Genomic DNA, 6603 nt, shown 5'->3' with positions numbered 1-6603 from the left:
AATCAGAGATTAAAAAACACGTCAAACTAAATTTGATGTATGCATGTGTAATGCTAAACATTACTCTCTGCAGACATAATCGCTGCACAGCACAGACCTTAATTCTACTCTCTGTCATTATGTCAGTTTTGGTGCCTGCAGCTACTAAACAATAATTCACATCTATTTTGTGGTTTAGCAGCTTCTGTCTGATGGTGAAATCCAGTGCAAAGATCAGTCCCTATGAAAGGAAAAATCGACAGCACAATGTTACAGATTTTAACATTAAATTCAACTTTAATAAACAGCCAGTGTGTGTTGTGTCCTCTGTCTTGTTATATAGAAGTGTTTAACAAACCAGACAAATTTATTACAGTGGGGGGGAAAGGGGGTTCAGTGCCAGGTACTCATCTGCCTTCTATCTCTCAAGGGGACCATTCAAAGCTGTTGATGCAATTTTTCAAAATGATATAAACCTATAAATGGGTCTACAAACTGCCTTCATGACAGATATCACAGGGGAGTAAATGTGATAGGCCTTGTGGGCGTAGTAAAGTCTGTATGAGTTTGGCTAAAGGGGAAAAAAAATAACAGTATTAAGGCAACTTGAAGGTGACAAAAAAACAGCTTTGAGGTAGCTTATTGAGTTTTCACAGGGAGCTGGCTAATAGTGTTTAGCTGTTTTGAGAATGAGTAAATGAAATTCTATCTGCTGCTGTCTCAATCCCCTAAAATTTTCAGTTACAAGCTGTGCCGCTTGGATATGTTTCATCTCTCTGCCGCCTCAAAGCATCATTACCGCATGGCTTGTCTAATCTAAAAAATGCTTTGAAATTTATGTGCTTAGCAGGAGCTTTTAGCTTCCGGTTGTTTTGTCATCAAAGCAGAACATTTGAGATAACTTTCCTTGATTATTTCTTTCTTGTTACTTAGTCTTCAGTATTTCGGCTGCAGCATTTGATGCGACGATCAGCAGTCAAGTAAAAAGAAAAACCTGTCTACATGAAAAGTGAGTTAAACTCATCAGACAGCTGATACTTTTTTTTGTCTGTGGTGGTATCTCTCTGTTGATCGGATCATAATCTCACAGTTTAAAAACAGGAGGTTTTTTTTTTACATCGTAGGCAGGGAGTGCAAACAAACGATCATCTGGAGATGAAGCAGATTACAAAGGCTGAAAGAGACAGTGGGTACAACAAGACTTTAATGACTGATAGTAGTACAACATGTAAATATCTGGGGGTGTAGTTTGTCCTTTTCAGAGGATAGCATGATAATTAGGACCAGCAGGGAAACATCCTCACAGTGTTCATGCAAATCTGCAGTAAATCTAATGCTCCTTAAAAATACACTCTATCACATTTAACTCCATCAAGGAATGATTTTTAGACCCAAATCTTTCAATTTACAACCTAAATATTTGCATTTGTGTCAGAACACAGAGCTGAAACATGAAATACTGCAAAGCACTGAATCTTGAGTCAATACATATTAGGGTGATACAGCAGGTACAAGCATGGATCTGCAACACTAAATAAGGAAATTGCTGTGCAGTAGTCCATGTCTAGTGCATTCGGTTTAGGAGTGCTGGTCTGCTGGTCTGTGTCAGATCGTTTGGCAGGTCATTCCTTTTTTTGCAGTGTGGCATCTTACCCACCAGTGTGGTATAAAGCTTCCTATCAAAGTGGACATTTAATGCACAATAACTTATTTGCCTTCCTGTGTTGAAGAAAATATATTTTTAATTGCTCTGGAAACTGATTTTAATGTTGCTAAAACACTGAATGATTCTGTTTCAGTGACTGCAATTAATGTTGCTTTTATGGCAGCAGAGAACACTCAAACCCTTTTTGCCCCACCTTGCAAGAAGGCTAGCAAATGATGTGTGAAAAATGCAGTCCTATAAGCACACAGTTGTGCTTATCAGCGTTAATATCTTGCTCCCCACAAAGAATCCAATGCTTCTCAAGATGAAAGAAAGTCATGAAAAAAAAATTGCACATATCCGTTGGGCAGTTCAAAACATTTTGCTTATACTCCCAGTCTGAAGGAATAAACCTACATTGTTGGGCCCACAATGTAACTCACACGAAATGTGCTAAAAACAATGCACACTTCTTACAATCTATTTTTAAAAACTTGCAAATATTTTAATATTTGCTTAAATATTCTGACTTGTGACTGCAGAACAAAATAATTTACACTCAATATCCTTATCATGGCATGCTGCAGCAATTTTCTTTATTTGACAAATGTGTGGAAAAAGTTTTTCAGCACTTTCTTAATTAGCCTGATTGAAAACAGCCGGGGGTGACAGGCTAATTTCTGGGCTGTCTGAAGATTGCCGCATTTGCCTTTTGTTACATTTTGACACTCCGCAGTAGGCAAACAGAGGCATAAACAGTGTGATGTTTAAACTCTGCAGGCATCTACCTACCTACCTTAGTTTCCTAGTTCTGTTTCACTTACACTTTAAAGGCTATGTGGCACTTTAACAATACAATTTTAAATGCTATTACGACACCCCCAAAGTGCATCCAAATTGAACGCTTTCATCCCACATTAATGGATTAACAGATAACCAAGTGGTGGAGGATTTTTGGAAAAATAGTCATTTCCAGAACATTTGACTCATTTGATTCACTCTCTCCTTAAATAGCCCCAAAACACAGACGGGATGTAACGCAAATATAGATAAAACAAAATGGACAAAAATACTTTTGACTTTAAACAGATCAAGCTTTTAATAACGGTACAATAAATAATTTTTCCCACAACTGGCAAGGCTCAAAAGTCAGCCCTGTGACTTTTCATTTGTCTAGGGTTTAGAAAACTGAAAAAGATTTTGATCCTGATCCTGTCAGACATAATTAATAGCTGAATGAATAGATTGGGTTCTATGAAGCTAAAGGGATAAACTTAGCAAAGACTCCAACACACAGCAACCAGCAACAAACACAAACATTAGCTTGTTTTCATTTTGTAAAACCTGCATTATACTTCTTAATGGTGCCCTGTGTGGGTTTCTGGCAACTTAATCATGTAAGCTTTACCTTTTGTGCACCCTGTCCACCTTCTTTTTCTAACATAAGTTTAAATTACCTGTGTTTTAAATGATGACAAATGGCATTTGGTAGGTGGTCATTAGGGTTCTGTTTTGCAGATCTCTGTCAAATTGTTTACAGTTTGCTCTCATAGAAAATATATCTCACCCCAGGATTGCCATTCTGTCCTATGTAAGTGGCAGGGTTGACATACAGGCCACTGTAATATTAGCTGGCAAGAGTTAAATGCTTAGACTGATTCTAAAAAATGCAATACAGTCCTCAAACATGGGTCCGAACCAAGAAGGGATCATTAAATTTTTAGGATGTTGTTGCTGCAGATTTGTCAGCTGTGCATTCATGATGCAAATCTGTTCCATCACATCTCAAAGGGGCTAAACTGGATTTAAATCTGGTGGGTGTGGAGACCATTACAGTAAAACAAACTCATTGTCATGTTCGTGAAACCAACTTTAGATGATCTGAGCTTTGTGACGTGGAACAGATGGAAAATAGGTACACTGTGGTCATAAAGAGATGGAAATGATCAGGAATGATTCTCTTGTGGGCTCAGTTGGTTCTAACGGAGCTGAGGAAATAGTTCTGACATCATTACGTCACTGCCACCATCAGCCTGAACCACCAATAGTTGGTGAGATGAATCCTTTGATCTACACCAAATTCTGACCGTACCATCTGAATGTCACAGCACAAGTCAAGACGCATCAGACCAGGCAATGGTTTTACAATCTTCTAATGTCCAATTTTGCAGAGGCCATGCAAATTGTAGTCTAGATTTCCTGCTCTCACTTGACAGTAGCAGCACCTGCTGTCATTTTCAGACACACTGAGAACGATCACTCACTGGATATTTTCTCTTTTATGGATCATTGTCTGCAGCAGTTTCAGTCCAGCTCATCTGACACCAAGAACAATGCTACGTTTAAAGTTACTTCAATCACCTTTCCTCCCAGTTCTGAAGCTCAGTTTGAACTTCAGCAGGTTGCCATCACCATATCTACATGTTTAAGTGCAATGAGTCACTACCATTATGAGTGGCTATATCAGGTTGAGCCAAAAGGTGGACCAAAAAACCAGACTCAAAAGAACAATGTTTGAGTTAATGTAACCTTTATTTACAGAGACAGTGCTGAATAACAAAACAGGAAAGGCTTTCACTGTGAAATCTGAAACAGACCAAAGGAGCTGCGATTTCAGACTGAGACACAATTGGAAGGAGAGGTGAGTCGGTGGAAACAGACGCTGGAGAAAGGTTAAATGAATGCAAGGAATGCAGACAGTAAGTATCGCACAGAGGCCAGTAAGTGTTACCACATAGGTAGTAAAATAATCTGTCACCCAGCTCCACCCCAGACACACCTGCTCGCAAAAAACAAAACATGAAACAAGATACAACACAAAACCAGAGCTAGTCTACCCATACCCTAACAGGCTGTCCATTAGTATTTGTGTTAACAAGCAGGTGTAAGTAATCAACTGGTTATTGAGTGTCTCATAGGTTGCTCACTCTGAGCTAGAAAAGATTCCAGTGATCTGCCTCATTCTCAAGAATCAGTTTAAAATTTTGTCTTTGCACCGTAGTCTAGTTGTTGAAGTTAAAAAATATCAGTGAAAATGAGTACTTAAAGTTTACATTTTCTTACACACTGACTTTCAAACACCCCCAGAGATTAACCTCATTCAGAAAAGCTTACACAGCTGCACTAGAGAAATGTCAGACAACAGGCAAGGTTTGAGATAGGCACCAGGTTGTGAACTAGGAGTTATGTGACAAATTATGAGCCTGGAGACCTAGCATCGCCTGACTGGAACTCCGGCCAGTGAAGATTAACTTGATAAATCTGTGAGTGTTCTCCTGTGGTTTGATCTAAGATGTTTGCAATATCAGAATGTTCCGTGCAAAATCCTTTTGTGTGGCAGGGCAAGGAGTATTGTGAGATATTTTGAGTTGTCAAACAAAGCTGTGACTAATAGGTTAAATAATGGCTTCATTCCATTCCCTGTGCCCCTGCAGTCACAAGAACTAATGGATAAAACACTGTTAAGGGGAAATTTTAAGTTTGTTTATCTGTATGCAGACAGTCAAAAATTCAAGTGATTCTCTGGATACTGTTGGAAAAAGTGCTTGGATCTACTGATTAACTCTTAAGCAATGTTTAGCTTAAGTTGTATTCTCTTGAGGAGCCTCTTAAACACTTAATTAGAGCCTAGGAATGTGAATAAAAGACTTCTTTGTGAGTTAAGTCTTGCGTGAGATGAGGAAACTCAACAGTGTAATAAAGTTCAATCGGTAATGTAGTTACTGTCGCGGGGAGTACATGTTAAGGTTTGCAGTTATGTAAAGACGTATACAAAGATTAGAAAAGTTAGCTGTTTTATTGTGAACCAAGAAATATAACCTAAAATAAAAGAATGGGCTAATTTGTGGTTGTTATTTCTTATAAACACAGTTAAATTGTATCTTTTTCCTAATCCTCTGTCAATTATCTACCATGCAAGACATGTATTTATATAGCTGTTATTCATGACCCAATTTTAACTATTTATTTCAACAGAAGAGACACATTAGACAGAATGCATTACATTTGTGAATAAAATTATCTTGTGGTTTTTCTGGCAGAAATAAAAGAGCAAATTCAGAGAGCAGTTCTTTCACATATACAGATTAGTGTTTATTTATGCTTCTCTTTATTTTGAAAGTAGATACAAGCTGCAAGGTTTCAATATGATGGCGTATCATGCCACTTAATGGAACGCTACCATCATTCTTTCCTACTGTGATTTTTTAGGTTTATCTGCATGCGATACAATGAGGACAGTAAATGTTTGGACTGTGACATAATTTTCATAATTTTTCATGCAATTAAAGTTCAGGTTCTCCTATGAACTCATTAATTCATTCAATAGCAACTGCATCCATGTTTTATTTTAGGTTCTCTTTTAGAGAGCTCAAATATAATTGGACAAATAAAAAAAATCAAATAACATTAACTTTCAATAATTTTCTAAAAATCCTATAGACAATAGTGATTGAGATAAAAATTAATTACATTTTAATCTCAATCACAATTTTGGCTTCCCACTAATCGGCATGATCGAGCAAGATTTAATTTTACATACAATTCCATTATGTAAAAAGCAAGGAAAAAGCAAATCAAGCACCTGACGTACCTGCACGAACCCATCAGAGCTGTGAGCTACACCATGCAGCTCGAAGTTTCCTGGACTAGTCTGGATGAATAACGCTACGTTAAAACACAGATATACAATGAAAATCAAATGTCTGGCACGATGAAGAGCATGTTCCTAGAAGTGGATCGTCATTTGTTGTTTGTAAATTCTTTGGGTTTACCGCAACTGATGTTAACCAAGAACAAATCAAATGTGAAGAGTGTTGCAGAATTGTGTCTGCATTGCAAGGCAACACAAATAATTTATTCAACCGCTTGAAAAGACATGACAAACTCCAGTATAATTAATGAATGAAGGCCAGGAAAAACAATGCAATGGTAGCTAGCATGAACTGTCCTAACATCAGCTCAGATGCCCATAAAAGGCG

The sequence above is a fragment of the Astatotilapia calliptera genome, chromosome 6 (assembly GCF_900246225.1).
Source record: "Astatotilapia calliptera chromosome 6, fAstCal1.2, whole genome shotgun sequence".
Taxonomy (NCBI): domain Eukaryota; kingdom Metazoa; phylum Chordata; class Actinopteri; order Cichliformes; family Cichlidae; genus Astatotilapia; species Astatotilapia calliptera.
This window is presented reverse-complemented; position numbering follows the sequence as displayed.